Source organism: Meleagris gallopavo, chromosome 2 (assembly GCF_000146605.3).
Source record: "Meleagris gallopavo isolate NT-WF06-2002-E0010 breed Aviagen turkey brand Nicholas breeding stock chromosome 2, Turkey_5.1, whole genome shotgun sequence".
Lineage (NCBI taxonomy): Eukaryota > Metazoa > Chordata > Aves > Galliformes > Phasianidae > Meleagris > Meleagris gallopavo.
This window is the reverse complement of record NC_015012.2, coordinates 48,899,097-48,910,291: the sequence shown is the minus strand read 5'-3', so window position 1 is coordinate 48,910,291 and position 11,195 is coordinate 48,899,097. Positions and strand designations below refer to the sequence as shown.

Genomic DNA, 11,195 nt, shown 5'->3' with positions numbered 1-11,195 from the left:
AATTTGTCTTCTATGATGATGAATACTCAAAATGCTCCTTGAAACATGTGTGCACTTGTACTGCAGGCAATATGCCTTAATTCTTTTGAAATTGGTTTGAAAGACTGCCTGTTTTCTGCACTGAAGGACTATGCTTTAAAGCTTGCACTTAACTGATGTAAACTGAAAGACTATAAGCGGGACTAAAAACTAAGCAAAAATATAAACAACAGAAAAGGAAGACACATACTAGAAAAGATTTTGTAAGTGTCCAGCTTCAGGATTTGGCTTCTCATACACAGTGCAGTGGAAATGCTAAGTCAAGGCCTGAAACAGTGATTGAGCACACAGCGGGAAGGCAGGGCCAACCCAGGGGAGCTCAGGTGCAAGCAATGCACCTGAGTGACTGGAATGAGTGGAGCCAGGATCCATCCCTTCCCAGATCTCATTTAACGGTTGGCAGTGGAGGAAAGAGTATCTTGCTGGAAATCCCTGTCTACTGAAGGTCTTCCAGAGGTAAGTAACTCTTTTCTTTCATTTCTGCATTTTTGGCTGCTGCATTTGGGCTCACCCTCATTTGCTGTAGCCAGAGATTTTGTTACTTTGTTGCTACTGCAATACTTTTCATCACATTATGGTGTTACATCCAGCAAGTTGTGCTGGCTCCTGAACCTTAGTTTAGGTCACTGGTTGGTGGACACTGGGAACAATTGCCAAGAGGTGTAACTCAGCTTAACTTGAGTTAATAAAAGTCAGGTATCAGTTCAGTCATGAGAAGTCAATTTGACCAAGGGATTTAGCTGCTCAATCACTGAATCGTAAACCTTTTCAAAAATATGAAGTTCCAGACTTCAGTTGTCTCTCATTTATTATTTCTTGTTAAGTATTTCATCTACATAGTGTTTACTAGAATAGGAACTAGTACTGAAGTTCATCTGAGAAAGGAAAACTTCTTAATTGCAGAATTAAGAATTATTGTTCAATTCTTGCTCTCGCTAAGTGAATGGTTTCTTATACAAAATAAGGGAAGCAGTTTCCAAAAAAAGAGGAAGTGAAAGCTCTCTCTTCTCCCTCTCTTCCACAAACTGTCTTCTACTCTTCAGGCATTCCGTTGAAAAATTGTGTAAGTCTTAAATCAAAAGAGTGGTAAGAGTTTAGGCCTTTCTGGACCTGTGCAGGTGTTCTTGTTGTTGAGATCTGGCAATGATGTATGAGGGAAGAAGCATTGCAGCAGTCAACTACTATTTATGAAGTGCCATGGAGATAAACACCAAACAGTGGAAGAAGTCAGAGCTGTGATTTCAGTCTGGAGAGTGGCATCTTCCTGAAGTGCAGGGTAAGGGAATCTCAGTCCTGAACAGAACTGCTGATTTTGGTGCTCAGATTTCCTTTTATTTTTCCAAATGCTTGCTATAAGGAAACTTCTGGATTTTAATTCAAACCAGGATATTGTTTAAAGATGAGTGTTGCCAGGTACTAATGCTGTCTAAATAGAGTACTTTAAGAAGAAGGCTGATGTAGTATCCCAACTTCAGTTTAGATTTACGTCAGAAAACACAACACTTCTCTTTCTGAGCTTACTTACATGTATTTATCCTTGCATATCTTTGTTAAAAGCTCAATATTACTACTTAGAAGGATTGTGTCTCTATATAACACACCAAAGGAAGGTTCTTTAAACTTCTTAACTCTTCTATTTGTTGCCCTATAAAGCAGGAATATTTTAGGATGATTCTTCACTTAGCAGTGGCCTTCCAGCTTATGGATTGAGGAAAGAGGGAGGGAGTGGTAGCCTTGTTGTCTCACTAATCTGTTTTGAATGATGAACTTAGTGAAATAAAATGTTGCTGGAGGATAACAGAGTTTTTCTATTTGTTTGTTCTTTCCCCAGTAGAGGCTTACCTTCTCAGCTTATTTCTTTGAAGGAAGTGCAGGTGACAAATGATGAACATGTAGTAATCTTTCTTGATGCCATGTGGCATAGGATTTCAGAGGAACATGGAGATGTATTATTGCATTCAAGGTATCTTTAGATCATTGTGTAGTAAATGAATGCAAATATGCATAGACCCTATTCAGTGAATTACTAAGCCTCTTTATCAAAGGCATTACAGAGTCAACTACACAACTTATCTGAGTCATAGTTTTCAAATTTCTATTGGATAGATAATAGTACTACTTATGGCAGGATGAAAGGCTATGTGTCCTGCATTCATTGTTTTTTTTTTTTAAGTGCCATAAAAACTAAAATTTGAAATAAACATTTCTGATTTTTTTTTTTGTTTTGTTCTTTCTTCCTTCCTTTTCTATTTTCTGCTTATTTATAAGTAGCATGCAGTTACTAAAAAGAAAGCATGGGAGATGATTCATCTCCAAAACAACACAATTGTAGAAAGAAAACAACTTCAGTTGAAGCTTTCACACTTGGCTGTATAATAAGCAATTACAATTTCTCATCAATTAGTGATTGCTGAAGTGGTTTGAAGTAGGAGATGAGATATAGAAAGATGACCATTAAATTGTCACAAAGATTCTGGATGCTAGCAGCAGCTAGCGACAGGAAAGTGAGCTGTGGAGGCACATTGGCATTTAAAGTGAAAGGAAAAAATAAATACCTTGTTGTTGTTGTTCTCAGAGTTGTAAAAGATTAAAAAAAAAAAAGTATTACAATTGCTTTAGAAAATGTTTTAATTTCTTTCTCCATCAAACAGCTGTAGTGTATTAAGTTGTTTTGTAACTTCCAAAGTGTGACTGATATTTTCTTTCTCTGGAATAATTAAGAAAGTGAAGAAATGCATTTCTGCCTGATGTAAATGGAGCAGACATGGGGAATGCAATGGAAGTTGCATGATAGATAATTTAAGAACAAACAAGGGAAACTACAACAGTTCTTGATTATTTTGATCTTATATGCTATCATTTCAGGCCCATCAAATTAGTATATGTGCTACCTTATTATTGCCTGTTTTAGGTATGCTAATCATAGTATTGCATTCAGACAATAACTTCTCTTTTGTGGATGCTTCTAGCTTTATGTAGTATAAATCAATCAGAAAGGAAATCATGAGTCTAATTTGGCTGTGATAATACTAGAGTAAGATAGAATTCTACTGGAAACTGTGGAGCTGCACTGGGCAACAGGAAATAGAGGAAAGACTTGTTGTCAAACACCTTTATCTGGGAGAATGTGTTCTGCCTGGTACAAGGATTTATTCATACTTCAAGTTCTAGGGCAAAAATATCTTCCTTTTGCTTATGACTGTGTGGAGCCACCAGGGCAAAGGGTTGTGGCAAACTATGTCACCAGAGCTGTGGCCCCATGGACTGGGGCTGCCAAGGAGAAAGGAGGACAGCAACAGGAAGCCCTTCAAATCTAGTTAGTGATGCATGGGGCCACATTGCCTTCTGCTGTCACAAGTTTGGAAGGTCGTACAGGAGCTATACTTGATAATATAGGTATCATATGGTGATATCAAATGCTGCAGGAAGTTGAGAATAGGTACAATGAACAGTGCTTTTTGGCAAAATTGTTACTGCATCCATACTTTGAAAGGAGCCTGTGGGCATTTTTTGACACCTAAATATCAGCTCTCCTAATATGAGAGAAAAATGACTTTCCAATCTTGTGTTCATTCGTAATTCATTGGCTCTAGATGCAAGATAACACACTAGAATTTCAGATTAAACTCTTCCTGAATCTCTTTTATTTTATTTCATTGCTACGTGCTGCCATTCCTCACTTCCTTTTCAAGTGTTTATATATACTGTCAGATAGTGTCTAGGTTCTCTCTTGGAAGCTATTGCATTTTAGTGAGGAGCTGAAGCATCTGTTACATCTTTTATGTATTTCAGAAGGATATTATAAAGTTCAGTAGACTCTTCAGAAGTGTTCTGCAATCCTCAGATGACATGTACAGTGAATGCACACAAAATGGTTATTACCCATTGAATGCATAATTTTTTCACGAGTGTATGTCTTTCATCAAATTACTCTTGGATAAAAGTTGGTTTTTTTTTTTTTTTTTTGTTAAAAGACCACTTGAACTTCTTCAAGTGTAGTGGTTAAATATAGCTTTAGGAAGTGCAAAGTTTTTTACATATTAAAATCATTCATAATTAAAGAGAGAATGATAAATCATTGCTCAAGACTGTATGTGAAAATCTTACAAATTCTCAATCCTTCAACTCCTGACAAGCAGAAAGGAAAAGAAGTCTGAGAGGCAGGAACCGTGATTCTACTATTGTAAAGATTTCATCTGTCATGCATAAGTGTCTTTGCAGCCCGTTCACTGTTTCTAAGATCAAGTAGAATAGGCACAGTAATTAGAAGGTGAATTTAGTATTCTGATCATCACTGTAAATTTGTCCTTTGATATGGCACACTGTGGGAGGATGGATTGCCAAAACCTTGAAGTTTCATTAGTTCTGGAATTAATAGTTTGCACAGAAGAAGGGCTGAAGTCAGGCTGCTCTCTTGCATATAAAAAGCCTTTATTTAAAGTGTGACAAAGCTGGTTTCAGAGAACCCAGTGATCTGTGCTTTCTGATAGTCCATTTGATCAGTCAGGTGGCTTTTCTGATGGAGCTCTCAAAACACAAGCACCCAGTACAGCGTTGTACTATTAGAAGTGATTTAGGGTTACAGCACAAGAGCAAAAATAAAGCAAAGGCATACAGTCCTTCAACTATAATACAGAAGAGTTAATAGCAGCTGAGGATTTGGCTCTAGTAAATAACTCATCAAGCTAGTGAACTTGTTTCTTCCCTTCTAGGTCTTGCTAGGAAAGTGTTATTTTGGGGTTTGGGTATCATAAGAGTGCAGCAATTTATGGTGTTACTTCTCTTTTTGTACCTGCTGTTATCCTAGTCCATAACAATAGTGCTGAAGAAAACGTCCAAGCCCTGCACAGTGAATTAGAAGGACAGAAAACAAAGCTAAGTGGGGAGAAATGATAGCTAGTGGCAGAGTGGGAAGTACACTGCACTGAGTGCAAGAGGAATTTCTCCCTCTGGATGAATCCTCTGTTATTCTGTTGACTGTATCTAAGATGGGCTACACTGGATATTGAAATTCCTAACACAAATGCCTCCTGTTACATGCCTAAATACATGTAAAATGAACGAAGACTAATTTTATTAATTCCTGTGATGTAGAATTGTTCCCTGTAATGTCCTTGGCTAGGTTCAGTGAATGCTTCTACAAGTATCTCAATCTCAAAAAGAGGTCTAGGTGAAAAGCGTGCCCTCTCCTGAGGGAAACAGGAGGCTAGGTTACCTGGGACAGTGAAAAGACAGAAATACTGACTGCCTTCTCTGTCTCAGTCTTGACCACAAAACTGGCCTTCAGGAAAATGTTAAAAGCTGAAAGACAATTTAGTTTTAAATTACCCAATGGTGCAAATTTCAGTAATGCACTTTAACTTGCTACTTTTCCTGTCTCCTGAAATAACTTGTTCTTGTGTAAATTTTCTAACCCTGTGCAGAATCCCTTTGAAACACACAAGAGAAATTCCTTTTCTTGCAGAATTCTACAGTTTTTATCATTTGCTATCATTCTAGTTATATATAACAAATGACTTTTTTAATTTCCCAAGAAAATTTTCAGAAAAAATAATTTTGCATAGAGCAAAAGGAGGCTTCATTTTCCTTGCCTTGCCTCATCCCTCACTGTAATTTTAAAAGAAAAAGTTGCAATCAAAACCAGTTTGCCCTACAGTCATCTCACTCTGGGATGTTTTAGCATCCACAGAGCTTTCAGTTCCACTCTTTTCTCAGAGTTCCTTCTGGCTGCCTCGGTTTTTACTTGGGGATTTGACAAAACAGGAAGGGTATCTTCACATTTGATAATTCTGTATTATTATTTTTTTTATTCTTATTGAACCTATGCAACCTCTTAACATCTGCAGCATTCAGTAGTGATTTAGCAATGAGAGAATTGTCCTTTTGCTCATTTTTGAGCTTGGTAACTGTGCTTGAAAAGAAATTGCAAGAGTTATGAGGGTGATTCCTAACAGTGTTGAGAATGCTGGGATTTCTTATTCCTCAAACCATCTTTCTTTTCTAGGTGTAAGGGTTATTATAAATATGGTAATAATGAACTGTAATAATCCAGGAGGAACTGTCATTGGGCTCCCATTTGTAACCTTACATTTTTTTCCCGAAATGACTAAGTATGATATGTGGTAATGCTATTTTCTACTGTCTGAAACAGCCTACACCCTTATTTATTTGTACATATTCATGAGAAATAAACTGTCAGCTGTAAATAACAGAATTGGATTGTAGGCATTTTGTATTTTGCTGTCTCTTATCTGATGTCAATGTCTCTTCTACCAATGCATCACAGTTAGCAGTAGGCAATATAATTAAGGATGGAGTTACATGATTTTTAAATATATAATGTTGTAATAGTAGGTCTGAATACACTTTCTGAAATTAAAGCATCTTTTTATATTATGCTTTGCTTTTTTCTGCTAGCTTGCTATCTACCGTATGTGCATTCTTAACAGTGACTTGCTGACCTTTAATTTATTTTCTGATTAATCTGATATCATCCCACTGTCAAATTTGAACTTAAATTATTGACTTTGGAAAGATGCCAGTGTTTAGATTTTCTGGTTTGCATATATTTTCAAGCTTGTAGCAGTTAAAAAAAAAAATAAAAAAAATAAAAAAATTCAGCATTTCAAGGCAGTGCTACAGGACATTTGTATTGTAATGAATGAAGCAGTGAAGAACCATTCCTTATTCACAGTATCAGTGTCAGTTATGAACTGAGACACTGCAGATGCGAAGAATGTTTATTTTCTTAGGTAGTTTTGGCTTTGAAAATGCTCAGACTAGACTGCTGAGGCTGGAAGAGTCTTGCATCATATAGACTGATTCTCAGGGTACAGGCTGATGTGCTTCCAGGTGGTGTTTGTAGGATAGAGGAATTTCCTGAGAGATGGTTTGAAACCAAACAGCCCACCCATCCAGTTCCTTAGCTTACTTTACATAGGCAGCTAGTACTATCATTGTAAAGAGTTCCTGGAGTGGAAATGTGTTTCTCTTTTTCATAATTCATGCAGTCAGAGTTAGTTACCTTTGTTAAAGCTGCACCAAGGCTTTGCTCAGTATTGTCTTTTACTACATTGAACCTGGATGATCTTGGTAGGTGTGTGCTCTTCATTAAGAAAACTAGTGAGACAAGGCATGGAAAGGCAATGAATCCAAGGTCTGTAAAAAAACAAATAAATAAAAATAAAAAAATATGTATTACGTATTCAGTCTTCAAACAGGAAAGGCAAGCTCTTAATTTTTTTTTCTTTGTGCCTGTATCACATCTTGAGGAAAACTGGTTTAGGACTGCAAGTTTTACCTTACTGGGTTTCTCCTCAGGAAGTGTTGAACAAAAAAGGCACGATGGATTAATTTTTAACTTTACTGGAATTGCTCTCATGTTTGAAGAAAAATCAAACCTGAAGACGTGCTCTATAAATGTTGAGAAAGCTGTGATCTTACTACATGAATTCCTGATTTGCATTTCAGCCAGAAAATTATCCATACATTCGCTTCCTATTTAAACTACATGATTTAGGTTAATTAAAATCAGAACTGGCTCTAAAAATTTATGTATTCAAAACTTTCTTCTATCAGACTTAACAGTAGCAGTTATTGTCAGGTAATATGGGAAATGATAAGTACATGCTAACCACTAGAGCAGCATACATGAGCAACTATTTCAAGTGATTTATATCAGTGTAGCTTTACTGATGTTGAAAATTAGATGACTGGGAAACCATGAGGTGTGAAGAATGAGTCATGGATTTCCATCTAGAAAAATGTCAGTAGAACTGTTTTCTTTGTAGAAGATGCAGCAAACACACTCTAGGTTATTTCACTTTACACAGATTGAGGTGACTTTATATTATTGATTTAGATTACAAAAGAATACTCCTAATAATTGAATACATGCTGAGTTTCCCACATACTCCAGAAACCATCTTGAAACTTTCCCTGATATTAGGCAAAATGTTTTACCTTAAGAAGTTTAAATTTAGGAGTCATATTTAAAGTTAAGCAAAAATAAGATAAGAAAAAGACAGACTTCAGTTGTTATGTACACATTCATTTATGAGCATCCATCAGTGGGTGGTGAGATGATGCATTGTCATGATCAGTGAGTAGTTGTATTGTTAGCTGAATGGCAGGTGGCAAGTAATTGCGTTGTGGATATATACATATGTAACTATATAGTTATGATTGGATTTTTTCTATTTTCCTCTTCTGTCTTTAGTAAATAGCTTTTTATCTCAACCCTCAAGTTCTGTTTAGTTCCCAGTTCTCTCCTCATCCTGCTGAGAAGGGTGGAGTGAGTGAACAGCTGTGCAGCATTTTAGCTGCCTGCTGTGTTAAACCACAACAAGAGGAAAGGAACATTTTTGTAGTTTACCTCTATCACTAAATCACTTAAGTAGCCTAATCATAGGTATAATTGATATCAATTTACTGCATTCAGTATGATGAGATTCTTCCTTCAGCCTTGCCTAATCTGTAGACTTGAATCAAACACAGGATGAAAAGGTCAAGGGGAGGATGCTTGTTTTTGTTCCAAAGGTCCAATCTCATATCTGATGGGTTTGTTTCATACTATAATAGCCTATCTCTTTTTAAAGTGTGTAACATATCGAAGTGTAAAGCTGATCTTGGAGGCATACCCTGAAGCAGAAGCAATTCTCTGGTCCTGAGGTGCAGCGTCTCCCTTTCCTAGGGAACTCATGGGATCTTCAATTAGAGGGCAACCCACCCATAATCAGTCTAATCCTGATTAGGGAGGCATATGTTAGAAGAGCTTCTGTTCTTATTGTTGCTTTCGGTTAAATCTTTTTTTCTCTTTCTCTGTTCAGTCATTTTGATACCTGTTTTCCATAATCTAGGGTTTTATGTTACTCAAAATCAGAGATAGCCATAGACTACCTTAAAATATTTTGTCTCCAACTTTTAATTTTTGTATGTAATGCCTAAAGATTTTATATGACATCAAACATACACAATTTAGAGAAAAAATGGTGAGGAAAATTAAAAGATTCCTTCTTTCTTCTTCAGCAAATAGGCTTTAGATACTGATGGTTCAATCTTCCCAGAAGTTTCAGTCCTAGTGTGTTTGAGAATAGGATGACCTTGTTCTGGTAGCAGGGGATGCAGTTTCCACATGAGCAAAAATTTGAAAAGGGTTAAACTAAACACTGTGACATCTGAAAGAAAATACTGATACAATGCCCTATGCTTTATGACATTTTATTCAGGAGACTAACAATATGTCATCTTTTTCTTCTTTTCATATGGGTTGTGATGGTAGGAAGCAAATTTTCACACTGAGAGTGCATTAATGCAAGATTACTGGAGAAAAATCATAAAAGCCTTCAGCATCAGAACTCATTATTGCTGTCTCTCAGGCCAAGACAGTTGGCTTAGTCTTTGACTGTTTCATGCTTTCCATTTGAAGGATGTAATAATAAGATTAATGCTGTGCAATATAATTAATAGTGGGACAAGGCTTGGATCAACCTGGTCAGCTGTCAAAGTAATCCCTGCTGTAATTTTTCAGCTTCACCAGAAGGCCTCCTTGGGTCCCTTCCAGGCCCAAAGGGTCTCTTGTTTTGTGATTATGTGCAATTGTTGAAGTTTTGGCTTCTTTTTTTTTTTCTTCCCCCCCCCCCCACTTGTTCTTCATGCCAAATGTTCCCTGTATTACAGAACACAGCAGTGCTGAATCACCACTGCAATTTTCAAGGTTTGGAAATCATCGCCTTGGCTCCTCCCTGAGCTTGATGTTCTCAATACTCACCTTTAGCACTGTAGCTGTGTGTAGCTACTGCGCTGTATTGTCAAGGGAGTTATTTCTCCCTTTGATTTAGCCCAAAGAAAGGCTGCTTACTAAACCTATTACCTATTAGAACCAGATTTGAATCTATCCTTCACCCCAGTAATTAGCTGATGGCAATTGGTAACATCTAACTAGCAGTATCACAGTCTGCAAAACTTTTGTTCATGGTAATATGGTGCATTTATTATTTTCAGAGAAGCACAAAGCCTTAGGCGATGTTGTGGACTTGTCTCAGCTGATTTTAAAATAACTACTTTCCACATACCATCTAAAATTAATAGGTTTCCTTGGTTTTCTAAGGGAATTAGACTTCATATTTCTTCAGTTGTAGTAATTCATGAGCTTGAGAGCCAGGCTGTATAGAGGGGAAGAGATCTCAAAGGCATTCTACTGGATGATAAACAGAGACAAACACAAATTTTAGTACTGCGAAGAATGCAGCATAAACTCAGTTATATTAATAAATAGAGAACAGTAGAGATGGATGAGATATATAATGAAATTAGGATGTTAAGTTTTGTAAGTAATACTTTGATACTTAAAATATTTTCAATGGAGTAGAATTCTGGGGATAGAAATCAAGCTTTTCTAACTGCTTCCCCAAGAATGGCTAAAGATTTTTGTTCATCGCACATTAATTTTATTCCTTGCTTTGTATTTCCATAGCCCTCCATCCTTTTTCAAACATACATAAAGCTATAGAAATCAGTTTAGTTTTGCTAAAAGTTATAAGCAGCTGTACAAAGCACCAGCCATCTTTGAGACATTTCAGGTGTCACAAAGAATAGATGCTTTTAATAAATTTCTTATAACTTTTATAAAAATTTTGCCAAATTGTCTTTAGCATGTGTGACAACAAAAGCTAAAAGTCCTTCAAATGCATCTTCATAAGTAAGATGTGCATTGCTACCCCATTACATCTAAACAATAAGGAAATAAGAAAGGAAAAGAAAACTGTGAGATCTGCTGTGAAATGTACTCTGTACACACACACGCACAAAAAGCTAGACAAATAATATTGCATACTCACTGCAAGAGAAATTTCTGTGTTAAAAAAAAAACAACACCTGATAACCTTGTAAACTATTTATTTGTCTACCTGTCAAACTGCTTTAAATACATATGTTTTTAAGCTCCTACAATTTTATTCTGAAGTGCACAGTTATCTGAAATTGATATTTTTCTAACCTAAGATAAAAAAAACTTACTAGTTTGTTTTAGCTGAGATATTTATGGTTGTTTTTCATATTTTAGTATCACAGGAAGCTTGTTTTTGATAGGCAGTTCAGTGTTTGTAATCTGTTTAATGTAGCAGAAATTATAGATGGGAAGAATGTCATTGTTTGAT

The 11,195-nt window shown here is 36.3% G+C and overlaps 1 long non-coding RNA gene across 2 annotated transcripts in view; it reads left to right on the top strand.

The window, feature by feature from the left end:
* Window positions 1–404: 404 nt before the first annotated feature.
* Window positions 405–11,195, top strand: part of LOC109366065 — a 19,648-nt gene continuing 8,857 nt past the window's right edge. The window contains exons 1-2 of one of the 2 annotated variants that reach the window (XR_002112103.1): window positions 417–495; window positions 1,158–1,315. This is a non-coding gene — a long non-coding RNA (uncharacterized LOC109366065). Of the gene's footprint in view, window positions 496–1,157; window positions 1,316–11,195 lie in introns of both variants that reach the window. The other variant, XR_002112104.1, reaches the window with a different exon arrangement.